The 15939-nt window shown below is 42.1% G+C and overlaps 1 protein-coding gene across 1 annotated transcript in view; it reads right to left on the bottom strand.

The window, feature by feature from the left end:
* Nucleotides 1-15939, bottom strand: part of Kcnk2 (potassium two pore domain channel subfamily K member 2) — a 243405-nt gene that overhangs the window by 196305 nt on the left and 31161 nt on the right. The gene's annotated exons all lie outside the window — the stretch shown is intronic.

Genomic DNA, 15939 nt, shown 5'->3' with positions numbered 1-15939 from the left:
CCACAAGCCCCCAGCCACAAGCCCCCAGCCACACGCCCCCAGCCACACGCCCCCAGCCATACGCTCCCATCTTCTTTGCTTCTTCACAAGTTGCTCCTTCACGTACCACACACACTTTAAAACACTGGACTCAGGGGGCTGGAGAAATGGCTCAGTGGTTAAGAGCACTGACTGCTCTTCCAGAGGACTCGGGTTCAATTCCCAGTGGCTATGAACCGTCCTTAACTACAGTTCCAGGGGAATCCGAAGCCGTCTTCTGACCTCCACAGCATTGCACGACACGGGTGTACTCACATACATGCAGGCAATACACTCATACACATAAAAATATTAATATATATGTAAAATATGTATATATAAACAAAGCACTGAACACAGTAACTTATCTTCCAGGTGACCTTAAGCTTTAAATGTTTTCTCTAAGATTCATGACCTTCAGCCATTGTGCATAAAAGATAAATCCTCTGTCATTTGCTAGGATGCCAGAGAGAACCCTCAGGGACATCTTGGGTGATGTGTGATGTATGATTACTGAACTTGAATTTGCATGTGATGGGTCCTAGACATTTTTCAAGTACACCAGATCAGTGATGGGTGACACCAGTTCCCAACACATTTTCTGGGCGCACAAAGATCCAGTCAGGACTACAATGGATCGAGACTCTGGAGAGAAGCAAGCACAGGGTGATGTTTCTTTTTATTAAAACTGCAAAGAATTCTGGGGGCTCATTTTATTTTCACACAAGGAGAGAAAAGTTCTTCTTTCATTGGGAAATAGGAAGATATGTTCCTTTTCTCCGGGTTCAGCAGGAGCTCCTAAGAATGTACCTGACTCTATGTACACCATCCTTTGAGAATGCCCTGTTGTATCTCATTTAAGACCAAAGAGGAATGCAATGTTCAGCTGCTAGTTTTTATTCAGAACTTTTTCGGTGTGTCTACGCACGTGTCTACATATCTTTGTGTGTGGGTGCATGCCTGTGGAGGCCAGAGGAGGACATTAAGCATTCTCCTCTATCCCTCTCTGCTTCGTTCCTTTGATGCAGGGTCTCTCACTGAACCTGAAGCTCTCCACTAAGCCTAGGCTGGCAAGCTCCTGCGGACCAGCCTGTCTCTCTCCACTTTCCATGCTGGGGTTATAGGCATGCACCTCCATGCACAGCAATTTTAGGTTGATTCTGAGAATTCAAACTCAAGTCTTCATGTTGCACAGCAAGCGATTTTACCCACTGAGCCAGTTCCCCCACCCCCTTATTTTATATCTGTAGGGAATAGATACATCCACTTCTGTCTCTGATATCAAAATACTCTGAAGATGCAGTGTGGACTAGTCAGACAATGACTGGGAAATTTCAGACACTTGAGTATGGGTGATATGCACACACATGCCAAAGTCTCACCAATATTCTGAAATTGTAATGTAACCTTTTAAGAGACAAAAGTCTTAGAGGCCGGAGAGATGGCTCAACAGTTAAGAGCACTGGCTGCTCTTACAGAGGACCTGGGTTTTGGTTCCCAGCATCCACATGGCAGGTCACAACTGTCTGTAACTCTAGTTCTAGGGGATCTGATACCCTCTTCTGGCCTACATAGGCACTGCATACATGTGGTATATATGCATATAGGCAGGCAAACATTCATACACATAAATAAAAATAAATCTTAAAATACTATTCTCTAAAGACATGGTGTGTCATAGATATACTAAAATAATATTAACTTATTATTCAAGGTGAAAATGTTCAGAATTCTTGTGTGTTTTAGATCCATGATAAATTAAGATTCAAGTAAGGTGCTTAAAGAATTTATCCAGTCCAGTTATGGTGGAATTTACGTACCTGTTCCTAATTTAAAATTCTGTGTTGCATATTCAAATTTGTGGATTAAAGGCATGGTTTCAAAGACATTGTACTTTTCCACAGTATTTGGTCCAGACAAGTAGGAATGAAGTATCTGAGGGTACCTTAGGAAAGAAAGAAACTTAAGGTGCGCTACACGGAGAATAACGTTTCTGGACAAGTCTTGATTTGTTTGTGTGGAAAGGTGAAAGAGCCGTCTCTTCTGGCAGGAGAGCCTTCCCCTGCCAGCCGTATTTCCCTTGTCTGCTTGCATTTTTATGGTTTGCAGCATAGCTTACAGGTACCATTTAGAGGACTGGGCACCGGCTCCCTCAACCCGGCAACCGCACTTGTTCTTTTCCGTAACTCAAGGTTGGAGGTTTCCTGTCCCCGGCAGAGGTAGGGACACCGCTGTGATTGTAAGCAGCCTGTGGGACACTCCACAATTCCAAGCATGCTTTGGACGTATGCTTAGGAAGCAGAGTTGCACAGACCAGAACGCAGCAACTTTTACACTCATGAGATGAGTTATGTGTTCCTGGTGCAGGGATGAAATGGAAAACCAAGCAGACTTTGAGACTTCTGGACAGTTCTGCATTTTGGCCCAGGGTGTTTGGCAGTCAGAATATCTAAAAACTCCTGTGAGTAACCCCATCTGACTTGGAGGAGGCCCCAAACCTCCCTTTGCCAGTCTCCTGACTACAATATTCCTCCCCACCGAGGACGAAGCACTGTCCACTCCAAATTAAGAGAAATCTCAGGAGCCATCCATTTCTTTGACCGTGGAATGACTACAACGATGTAGTTGTAGTGAAAAAAACCATCCTGACGCAGCTTCTGCTGTCTGTACTGCCATTTATTTGAGGTCAAGTCCCATTGTGATAACCAAGAAAAAGACAGCTTTGAAAAACCGCGACAGCAAAATCAAAGCACTTTTCCTCATGTCCAAAGTGTCCGTCTAGTTACTGGGTGATCATAAATTCAGCCCAACACAAAATCGTAGGCATACTCAAAGCACGACAAGATTTTTTTGTGTGTGATTTTACTTTTGTTATTTTGTAATTCAATTGTGTGGATCTTTTAGTTTTTAAATATTTTATTATTTTTCTTTTATGTATATGAGTGTCTTGCCTGCATGTATGTAAGTGTACTTTTGTCATGCAATGCCCATGGAAGTCAGAAGAGGCTATCGAATTCCCCTAGAATAAGAGTTACTATGGATACTTGCTAGCCACCATGTGCGTGCTGGGAATCGAACCTGGGTCCTTTACAAGAGTAGCCAGTGCTCTTAACTGCTGAGCCAACTCTCCAGCCCCAGTTGTGTGGTGGTAGAATAATGGACCAGAGGTTGGACAGGGAGAAGGGCAGAACGAGGGATGGAGAGAGGAAGAGGACAGAAGGACAGATGGACAGGAACATCTCAGCAGCAATTTCTCTGTCTTTCTCCTGCCTTCTTTCTCCTCTTTCTCTTCCTTCTTTTTCTTGGCTTTTGAGACAGGGTTCAGGTAGCCTAGGCTAGCCTTGAACTTGCTATGTAACAAAGGCTGACCACCTTGAACTCCTAACATCCTGCCTCCACCTCCTGAATATTGGAATTAGCATGTGCACTGCCATACCCAGCTCCAGGAAGAATAACTTCTACTATTATGTAGCTCTGAGGGTTAATAGGGAAGTCAGCACGTCCTTGTATATTTCCAACTAGCTAGCAGAGAGCATGTTGAATGTTCTGGTACAAAGGCACATGTTGCTGAAGTGATGGATGTCAGTTACTCGAAACTGAGAATTCCCCAGTTTATAATGGTAGAAGAAAGTATTTGATATTTTTAAGTCCCACATCCAAGTCAACAGGGCTTCGGCTGGACTGGCCCAGGCTTTATCCAAAAACAAACAAGTCATTTTTGTGTGTGTGATGCTCTGTACATTTAACGTCTCCCAGGTCTTTAGAGCCACTCTCCACTTTGTCTCTCCCAATCGTTCATTCACAAAATGGCTCACTCTGTACATTTTCCAATGTCTCCACTAAGCCTTCTACCTATTAAGTCCTCAAACATCTGCCAATCAATTTACAGAGGTCGCATATGATTTACTACCACCCAGAACACCTAACTAAAGTTCTGACTTTCAAACTTAGGGCACAGTGCTGAGCGGTGGTCACATGGTTGGTGGTCAGCAAGGCACGTTATATCTATTACCCCAGACCCACTTAAACCCAAGTGAGTTTGTGCTAGTATCGCTGTCACATTCTCAGTAAAATAAGTCTTTTCAAGAATGAAGTTAAATCAGATTCCATTTTTCTGCAAGTTGAACCCAGACAATGTTTTCCTGTCATGAAATTTCTCCTTTTAATTCTAATAAGGAAAACATACTGATGTTTTTCAATCTTTTCAAAATTCTAACTAAGAAGTTTTAAAATCATACTTGTTTTTATCATCTTGCAAAATGTCCAGAAAATTTCGTCTGTCCCCAAAGAGTATGTAAGTGTCCATTTTCGTAGATATTGGTTTCTTTCTGCAGTGTGTATAATCAGAAAGCGATAGCCACACCACTCAAGCTTCAGTATTTCCTCGAATCGAAAGCTGTTGACAAGTAAGCAAAACCCATGCTCAGATTTATGTCACGTGGAAAAGTCAAAAAACATCTTCTACATAAATGTGCAGGTGCCAGTAACGCAGAAAGGGGCCCATGAGGAAAAGGGGGGCTTTAAGGGACAGAGGTGAGCAGGGTAGCAACACGTGCAACAGGAATCAATGAGGGAGGGGAGTGGCACTGTAAGTAGGGGTGGGGGAGGCAAAGAATGTTGGGGAAGGGAGGGCAATGGGGAAGGGCATAGGTGGGGGAGGGGATAGGTGGGGAAGGGGATAGGTGACAATTGGGGGAGGGTGAGCCAAAATCAAGCATATATTGAAAATGCTGTAAGGAAACCTGCTACTTTGTAAGCCAATTTAAAAAACAACAACAAATTATGGGGTTGGAGAGATGACTAGAGGTTAAGAGCACCGGCTGCTCTTGCAGAGGACCCAGGTTTGGTTCCCAGCACCTGCATACAAGCTCATAATTATCCGAATTCCAGTTTCAGGGGATCCAATGCTCTCTTCTGGCCTCCTTGGGCACCACATGCATGTGACGCACATATATACATGCACATATATACATGCACATATATACATGCACATATATACATGCAGGCAAAACATTCATACACATAAATAAAATAATTCAAATGTAAGCCTAAAAATTTACAGCCAACTTTGAAAGAGATGCATCTTAGCTCAGAAAATTCTTATTGAATATGTCAATGTTATTGTAATGAAATGCTGCTTCTAAGTATGTGGTTAATAAATAAATAATTTTTTAAAATCTTTGGATGTAAAATATGTTTACCATTGCCTTCATTTTAAATGAGCAGGCATTTCTACGTATTATGAAAACAGAATATCATATCTTTAATTGGTCCAAGCTTCTTAAAGTCTCATAATATGATCTAAATCTATGACTTTGTTGATAATTTAACACCTATATTTGTTTACCCAAAGGGCAACCTTCTCACAACTGATATGTAATTATCTGCCCATGAGGTCTCAAAATTAAAACAAGTTCCAGATGAGTTTAATTTATGTCAGAAAAGGAGGTTCCTCCCAGTTTTATATTCCTGTGTTAACACAAGATCTGAAAAATATTAAACTAATATTAGACTAATATGCTGCTAAACATTTAAATTCATGAATATTCAGTATATATACCCATATTTCACCCTTTAAAGGCTTTTTTTTCCTGAGAAACACGCCTTTTTATGCCATAGCTCACACCCATAAAATGTAGAGCTGTTCTAGTCTCAGACTGCATTTTTCACATCATAAACATTTGCTGACAGACTTCTATTCACTCCAGAGGACATTTCCACTGGGTTCCATTTTCCTGGTGAGGACCTGGAACTAACAAGTCTGAGCTTAGGGCCTGTGACTTGCTCCCTTATGCACCTGATTCTTGCTAGGCCAGGTTTTCCCATAATTACTTGAATTATTAATATGAACATTTCCATTTCATGTGGTACATTTTGAAGTTGCTTTCACAAGGCAGCAAGTCCTTCAACAGATAACTACTGCAAGCTGGCTGCACTGGATCAGTATTCTAAGACATCACAGTACACACTGCACCTGTGTGAATGTCAGAAAACCATCCACAGCACACACTGACCAGTGTGAACATCAGGAACATCACAGCACCAGTGTGAGCGTCAAGAAACCATCCACAGCACACACTGTTCCAGTATCAGCATCAGGAACGTCACAGCACACACTATATCCGTTTGAGCATCAGGAACATCACAGCACACACTGTACCAGCATCAGCACCAGGAGACATCACAGCACACACTGTACCAGCCTCAGCACCAGGAGACATCACAGCACACACTGTACCAGCCTCAGCACCAGGAGACATCACAGCACACACTGTACCAGCATCAGCACCAGGAGACATCACAGCACACACTGTACCAGCCTCAGCACCAGGAGACATCACAGCACACACTGTACCAGCCTCAGCACCAGGAACATCACAGCACACACTGTACCAGCCTCAGCACCAGGAGACATCACAGCACACACTGTACCAGCCTCAGCACCAGGAGACATCACAGCACACACTGTACCAGCCTCAGCACCAGGAGACATCACAGCACACACTGTACCAGCCTCAGCACCAGGAGACATCACAGCACACACTGTACCAGCCTCAGCACCAGGAGACATCACAGCACACACTGTACCAGCCTCAGCACCAGGAGACATCACAGCACACACTGTACCAGCCTCAGCACCAGGAGACATCACAGCACACACTGTACCAGCCTCAGCACCAGGAGACATCACAGCACACACTGTACCAGCCTCAGCACCAGGAACATCACAGCACACACTGTACCAGCCTCAGCACCAGGAGACATCACAGCACACACTGTACCAGCCTCAGCACCAGGAACATCACAGCACACACTGTACCAGCATCAGCACCAGGAAAACACTCACAGCCATGCACGCCAGGGGTTTCACCACAGCACACATTCAATAGCTGGGGAAAAACCAGGGGCAGCAGAATGGAAATTTTTATTTCTAGGTGAGAGCCCCCTAAACTTATTGCAAACACACATATCACTTGGGGTAACTATCCAAGGGCACTATTTTATTTTTAAAAATTATTCATGGGTCTTCAGAGATGGCTCAGAGGTTAAGAAGACTTACTGCTCTTGCAGAGAACCTGGTTTCAAATCCCAGCACCCACCTGTAACTGCAGTTCCAGGGGATTCACCACTTTCTTCCACCCTCTGAGGACACCAAGTGTGCACGTGGTGCACATACGTAAATGCAGGCAAACATTCATACACATAAAATAAAAATAAATTAATCTAACAAAATTATTCATGGCTAAGCTATACACAGAATGAAGATAAAGGATGTCAGATAAGAATCCAAGGACAGAACATTCAGGTGCTGTCTTCCAAACTGAGCAAAAACACAAGGCATATTCTGGGTTGTCTTAATCTATTTTATTTTATTTTATTTTATTGCCTGTATGTGTCATGCAATGCCCATAGAGGTCAGAAGAGGGTGATAGATTCCGTGGAACTGGAGTTACATATGAGTGTTAGCCACCATGTGGGTGCTGGGAATCGAACCCGGGTCCTCTGGAAGAACAAGTGTTCTTAACCGCTGAGCCATCTCTCCAGTCCCCAATTTTGTTTTTAATTTTAACTTTTAGAAAGAAATTCTTGAGACTGGGGAGATGGCTCAGAAAATAAAGTGCTTGGCGTGAAGGTGTTGGCTGGAGTTCAGAACCCTGGAGCCCACAGAAAAGCTGAACGAGCATTAGCGTGCTCATGCACCTGTAATCATCCCAGCATGAGGGAGACAGAGACTGTGAATTCCTGGAGCAGGGAAACAATGTTAAAATAGATAAGATGGACATAGGAAGACGCTTAATGTCAACCTTTGACCTCCACATCCACACACATGCACATGCTCACACACATTCACATGCACCCACACACGGGCACACTCACACATATCACATACACATGCATACACATACAAAATAAATTGTTGTCAACTCATAAGAAACATGCTATAAACACACACACACACACACACACACACACACACATACACACACACACTCCTCTTACCTCAGGAATCAAGTTACAGAAATCACTGGAGCTAAAATACACGGGCACACTCACACATATCACATACACACACATACACATACAAAATAAATTGTTGTCAACTCATAAGAAACATGCTATAAATACACACACACACACACACACACACACACACACACACACACTCCTCTTACCTCAGGAATCAAGTTACAGAAATCACTGAAGCTAAAACCAGATACAGTGGTGCATGCCTTTAATATCAGTACTGAAGAGGAAGAGGCAGGCAGACCTCTTTGAGATGGAGGCCAGCCTGATCTACATAGTAAGCCATAGGCCAGCTGGGGCTATAATGAGACCCTGTCTCAAAAATGCCTGTGGAGCAAGTAATCAGTTAACAGTGCTCCTCCATGGTCTCTGCTTCTGTTCCTACCTCCAGGTTTCTGACTTGGCTTTCCTTGATGATAGACTGTGAGCTGGAAGCCGAATAAACCCTTTCCTCCCCAAGTTGCTTTTGGTCAGTGTTATATCATAACAGAAAGCTAACTAGAGCTTAGGAGGACAGTGTTTATTCCATGCTCCATCTCTGGGCAAGCTCTGCAACCAAACACTTTTGTTCTGAACGTTCCTTGGCTCTCTGTCCTACTGTGACTTTCCGCAGAAACGCTCTCTTTGGAACTGCAAACTGTCAGAGACATTACAGTTTGTTTATGCCTCTGATATGGTTTGGATCCTAAATGCCCATTAGAGGCCCATAAGCTGACGCGTTGGACCCTGGCCTGAGTGGTGGAGCCTCAAGGAGGTGGTAGTATCCAGCGGAAGGAAGAAGTTGAGTCACTGGGTCATGTTTTTGAAGAGGGTATGGGAATTCTTATTTCTCCCTCTTCCTCTCTCCTTGCAAACCACCATGAGATGAGCAGACCTCTGACATCCTGGTACTACTACAGACCCACAACACTGGGCCCAAGGGACTATGAGAGGGACGGAGCCCTCTGAAACCATGAGCCAAGGCAAACCCTTGCTCCATACAAGTTGGTTTTCTCAGGTATTTTATCACATTCATGGAGAGCTGAGTCACACAGCACCTTCAGGATACAACATGACTATGACAAAACACTGCTTCTCAAGCTCCCCCTTCTTCAAGTCTCACACCTAGAGATCCTATTCACAGACTCCTTGACACATCCAGGAACCAGCACAGTGTTAACAGGTGTTCATTCAGTGTGTCTCTTCTGGCACACATAAATCAAAGAAGTCTACCCAGGTTTTAAGAACAAGTATAAAGGCCTACAGTCTCAGCAAAATAAGAGTAAAATCTAAGTACCTATGATTTTCTTGAGCACCAACATTAATGGTAGACAGAAACCCACAGTATTTTCTATTCTCATTTTAGGAAAAAAGCAAAATTTCCCTTGCCTATCATCTTGTATCAGAACTACAAAACTTAAGCATTTGATTTTTATCTCAACCCACACTGTATCAGCCAGTTCATCTCACACTTAAGTCCTGCTTAGATCATTTTGTGAGCCAGGCACTCTGTTAACCACTTTATGTGTATCATCAGATTTTAATTCTTATTACAACTTCTGGATGTCACCCATATAATCCTCATTCACAGACAAGACATATGAAATTTAATCAAAATAAATTGCCAAGAAGTGCCAAAGCCACTTAGGTTAGGCATATCTAACACAGTCAGTGGACGGAATGCGGCATAATCGAATTCAGTAATTTGTTCAGAAAATGCTGGGTGCGACGCTGGGCTTCAAATGGAGTTCCTCACCCCCACTAGAAGCGAGAAGGTGTGTGAGGATGGCAGGAGTGAAACAGGAGAATGCAGAAGTTTGAGAAAAAGGAAGTCGAGTTTTAGGCCAAGTTCTCTTTCCGTGGCCTGTAGGCCTTGTTAGGCTTTCTTGCTTGGCTGATTGTAACTCTCAGAGCCCTCTAACTCTGGCTCCAATTCCACCCAGAGCATGGTCCTTCACTCCTCCAAACACACTCAGCAGTATCAGATGAAATGATTTATCTGATCCTCAAAAGGCCTTTAGAGGTGGACTGGCTGGTAAATACTACCACCCAGCGCTAGTAGATACTGAAAGTTGTTAGTTGAGTCCCAATGAGAAATCACAGAACTAGTTTGCACCAGACCCACACAGCCAAGTGCATGTACCACACACACAATTAATTAATTTAAAAAGTAAATTGTATATGACAGTAAAGACCCAAGTACTTAATCCATAGTCTAACAGAAGAAAGACACCTGTAAAAAGAAAGCACAAAAGGAAAAAAGTACAGACAGTCCCTTAAACAGTATTGTATTTATTTCTGATGGAAATTCAAAATAGAGTCTAATGTCCTTGGGTTCCATTTCTCTGCCTCTTCTGCAGGTTAAATGCTGTGGTTACCATTGTATTTAAATGATATCTATCAATTTGGAAAATACCTTACCTTCAAATCATTTCTCTTCAGTAACCAATACTGCACTGTTTGGCAATGCTTCATCTCTAGTTTAAAGATAATGGGACACAAGAACTATGGATTTAGTTTCCTAAAACTGGAAAAAAGCAATTTTCCAAGTGAATACTGAGGTAACCACAGTGTAAGCCAGTGTCAGTGACAGACACCTGATCAAGCTGTGTTTTATAAAGTGAGGAGGCTTTTTGAAAGATGAAATTGCCCTTATTTGCTGGAAGAGCTACAGTCTAATCACTTGGTAGCTTATTAAAACAAGAATCTATTCAGTTTAGGGTAAGGTGAGTAAGAGAAAGATTAAAGACCAATCAGTGCACAAAATGACACTCCTGGTGGCTTCCGGGTGTGATCCCACTCACACAAACAAGTCCAGATTTGATTCTGTATTCTCGCAGATAGACATAAAACAAAATGACTAATCACTGATTTATGTCCTATTCTCCTTCAGGTTTCAATATTCAGCATCTTTTCAATTCATCAACATTATCTGCCCAATCTAATTTCTACTCTAACTGAAATCTTAATTCTCTTCATTTGACGGCATAATTGTTTCCATGGCAACAACAAAAGATGCGCGAGACTTCTCTGCTGCAGGTGGAAACAATCATAACATATTGACGAACCATCTCCAGGTATCATTACAATATAAACGACCTCATGAGAGGAGAGAGGAGGAAGAGGCAGATGATGAAGAGCTTCAGGAAGGAATGGTGGGAAGAAGACGCTTTGCAGAGCTTCGGCGACATTTCTAGAAGGGTCACATTGCGTTGGGAGAGAACTTCAGAGAGTCCCACCTCCGCATCAATAATTGTGGCCAAGCACCATCTCTTTACATTCTACTGAAGATGCAAGGCAGAAGGTCTCTTGTTTTAGGAATCCAGTTCATTGATTCAGTTTCTCTGTCTTCTTGTAAATTACTGGAGATAAAATGAGTTATATGCAGGTAAGTGATTCCAAAGTTCATGTGCAATGTTGTGGGTTATGAAAAATGAAGTTTGAACCCTGAAATAGAAGTACTCTGCACTTAACACATGCCAGTTCCATTCATATCCTGCTTTTACGGAAACCGGCCATTTCCTGAGGGCCCCACAACTGCTGGAACCAAGGTGTGCCTCGAGGACAGCAGCAAAAAAGCGACCCTCCAACATCCGGGCCCGAAAAGCTCAGAGGACAGCACTGGTGAACGTCAGGTTAAGGGACTGAAAGTGGAGGTCAACAGGGAAAGCTTTCCTTCGGAGAGCCTTAGACCCCTAGGTGGGGTCGATGGGCCTGTGGTGTCCCTGTAGACATGCGGGGTCTCTGATAAAACAAATCTGAGGGGATGTAGAGAGTCCACCACACTGAAGAGAATGAAAGAAGCCCAGGGTGGGGGAGCTTCATCCTTGCGTCTTAGAAAAACCACAACCTACATCCCTGAGCACACAGCTTCTTTCCACCACCTCAAGTTCCTCTCAAAATAGCTACAAAATAGAATAAGAACAGGAAACACAAATGGCCAATATCAGGATTGACTGAGATGACTACAGATTCTACAAGCAGTAAAAATGCAGTAAAGTCATATTTTTAAGGAGTTATGCCAAGTTGGGCATTGTGGTGCACACTGTTAGTCTTAGCATTGGCAGGCAGATCTCTGGGAGTTTGAGGACAGCCTGGTCTATATAGTGAGTGAGATCCAGGTCAGTCAGGGCTACAGGAAGATCCTGTCAAAGGAAGGAAGGAAGGAAGGAAGGGAGGGAGGGAGGGAGGGAGGGAGAAGGAGAAAGGAAAGAAAGAGAGAGAGGAGGGAGGGAGGGAGGAAGGGAGGAGGGAGGGAAGGAAGGAAGGAGAAAGGAAAGAAAGAGAGAGAGGAGGGAGGGAGGGAGGAAGGGAGGAGGGAGGGAAGGAAGGAAGGAGAAAGGAAAGAAAGAGAGAGAGGAGGGAGGGAGGTGAAACTTATGACAATAAATTTAGTAAGAGATGAAACTGATAAAATCCCTGAATAACATAAATTATCAAAATTAATAGGGGAAAAGTCCATCTTAATTTATTCATTATGTTAATATATTAACATTAACCACTAAAGAACTGAATTCTTAATTCATCATATTTTTGGAGACTTGGAGCATATTGTCTTTTGAACAATTAGAGCAGTGTTGATAGACATTAGAGAAGACTAAGCACACAGGGTAAATAAGTCTCTTCAAGTATTCAAGATTTAATCCCACTAGAATAGAGTTCTCCCCAAATCTTTAGATGTAGGAACATATAGCTCAAAGTCTAAGCAGGTATTTTAAGCTGGTTCTAAAACATATTTGAAAATACAAAATAACTAAGACAATGTTGAAAATGAAGAACAAATTAGAAGGCTTACACTGAATTTTAACATTTTTTGATTTATTTATTTTCATTTTTATGTGTATGAGTGTTATGCCCACATGTGTGTAAGTGCACCCATGCCATGCAGTGCCCGTGGAGGACAGAAGAAGACGACGGATCCCCTGGAACTGGAGTTACTGATGGTTGTTAGCAGCCATGTGGGTGCTGGGATTTGAACCTGGGTCTTTTGTAAGAAAAGCCAGTGTTCTTAACATCTAAGCCATCTTTCCAGCCCCAATTTCAACACTTTCTTTAAGACTGTTTTTATTGTTATTGAGACAATGTGATACTGATGTAAAAATGAAAAAAATAGATCAGTGGAGCAAACGAAAGGTCCAGATGTAGCCTTACACATGTGTAGACAAGTGGTTTTCAACAAGGACACAAAGGCATTTCAATGGAAGTGCGGAGGAATGCCTTTTCAATAAAGGGTGCTGGAACAAGGGGGTGTCCATATGGAAACAGATGAATCATGATAACCAAACCCCAGATCAACTTAAGGATGAAAATAGGCTTAAAGGAAAACCTAACTTGATACAGTTTTGTAGAAAAAAAAAATGTAGACAAATACAATGCCAAATCTGAAGCAGTCAAAGATTTCCTACACAACACACAGAGCATTCACTATAAAGTTAGTAAGTGTGAAAATTAAAACCTTCTTATTAAATTATATTTCTAAGAAAATGAATAAACAGTCAATAGTCAGTAGACTAAGGAGAAAATATTCACTATACACATATCTAAGCAAAGTCAAGTATCCAGAAATAAAGAAGTCCTAAAAACCAATCAAAACCACTGGGGCTACAGGGAGACGCTGTCTCAAAAAGACCAAAAAATCTCCAAAAATCCCCACTAGATCAAAAGTTGGTGAGGATACAGAGCAGACAGGTTCTTCTCTGCTGCTGGGGATGCAAAATGTACAGTGATGTTAGAAACGATATGTACATATATGTATATAAAGGTAAGCATACACTTACTGTAGAAAACAACAGTCTTCTAAGTATTTACACAAGTGAATTAAACACTCAAGTTCTAGGGCTGGTAAGTTGGCTCTGAGGGTAAACGTAAGCCTGATGATCTGAGTTTGATCACAGAGTCTACCAGGCTGGGTGTGGTAACGCACATCTGAACTGCTAGGACTCTTGTACCAAGGTAGGAGATGAAGCCAGGGGAAACTCGTGGGCCAGCTAGCTGGAGTAGTCTGTGCACTGGCAACAAATCCCTGCCTCAGACTGGAAGAAAAGAATGGACTCCCAGAAGTTGTCCTCTGACCTCCATAAGGGTGGCATGATCACACACACACACACATCAAATAGAATTTTTAAAGTAAAAGAAACTTAAAAAAAAAAAAAACCTCAAGTTCTTACAAACACCTGTGGACTGATACTTTTAGAAGTCCTACTCATCATCACTCAAGACCAAAGGAACCAGGAAGTCGTTCAACAGAATCTGCTGCACACCTCACTCACATGGCCCAGCCACAGTACGGATGGATCCTCAGTGCATCTTATTAGATGAAAGAAGCCAGACCCAGAGGATAATACATAAGACTGCGATCACACTGCGTCATGAAGAAGGTAAATCTGTGATTTCCAGAACTCGGGAAATGTTTTATGGTTAATGGTTTATGTATATGGTTAATATTTATTCTGTTCTAATTTAGGAAGTCTAGTGAAAAAAATGAGCTCATGAAATGAAACAGTTTTGATAAATACTGGAGATGAAGAGCTAGTACTGTCTTAAGTCGATGTGAAGACTGAATCTGAGGATCTCAAAAAAGGAAAACTAATACTACTTATAAAAGTATTTGGTGGAACGGTTAAGCACATATTTAGCCCATTAATATCAGTGGGTTTTCTCTTTGCTGATAACTTTTACCAAAAAGGAAAGTAGAAAACATTTCCTTTAAAATAACAATGTAGGGGCTGGAAAGATGGCTCAGCGGTTAAGAACACTGGTTGTTCTTGCAGAAGACCGGGTTTTGAATCTCAGCACCCACATGGCAGCTAACGACTGTCCCTAACTCCAGTCCCAGGGGATTCGACAGCCTCTTCTGACCTCCGCGGGCATCGCACAACGTGTGCACTTACCGACATGCAGGCAATACACACATACGCATAAAATAAAAATAATAAATAAAATTAAAAAAAAATAACAAAGTAAGAAAGGCCTAGGACAAGATACATGAAATCTATGGATCTTATCCAGGGAGACACAGTTGGAATAAGTTAATATAAAAAATAATCTCTTTAAGGTAAGAATGTATAACGACACTCCTAGAAGACTGTGCTGGTTTTATTTTATTTTGTGAAATAATACTATTAACAACATATAGTAATTAACATAGAATATTATAGTAATATGTTTTGTGCTGTCTTAATTATGTTTCCATTGCTATGATAAACATAATGACCAAAATCAACTTGGGGTGGAACTTATTTCAGTTTACAACTTCCGGGTCACAATCTATCACTGAAGGAAGTCAGGGCAGGCACTGAAGGCAGGAGCCGAAGCATGGACCATGAAGGAGTACTTCTTACTGCCCTGCACCCCTGCCCGTGCTCAGCCTGCTTGTGTGTATGACCTAGGACCACCTACCACATCAATTAGCAATTAAGAAAACACCTCACAGTCAGGGCCACAGGCCAAGCCACGGAGGAAATGCTTCCACTGAGGTTCCCTCTTCCCAAGCATGTCAAGTTGACAACTGAAGTTATCCAACACAAATAACCTAAATCAAAAATTAGAGTACTTAATTCTAAGCATCAGAATATTCCACAAGGTTACTGAAATTATAAGAATGTGTAAGTCTGCAAAGGCAGATAAATAGAACATGGAATCCAGAAAGAATGTGTGTATTACATGAGAATTCCACATTTGACCAGAGTGTAATTCAGTTTGGGAGAGAAAAAAGATGAACTTGAGGTCAGGCATGCTGGCATATGCCTTTAATTCCAACACTTGGGAAGGAGAGGCAGGTGGATCTCTGTGAGTTCAAGACCAGCCTGATCTACATAGCAAGTTCCAGGCCAGCTGGGGCTACATAATGAGACCCTGTCAAAAAAATGAAAAGAAAAGAAAAGGAAATAAAAGAAAAAAAAAAAAAGGAAAGGAAAG

This window comes from Nannospalax galili, unplaced genomic scaffold (assembly GCF_000622305.1).
Source record: "Nannospalax galili isolate Female #2095 unplaced genomic scaffold, S.galili_v1.0 scaffold648, whole genome shotgun sequence".
Taxonomy (NCBI): Eukaryota; Metazoa; Chordata; class Mammalia; order Rodentia; family Spalacidae; genus Nannospalax; species Nannospalax galili.
Note: the sequence above shows the minus strand (reverse complement) of the source record. Positions and strands in the feature narration are given on the sequence as shown.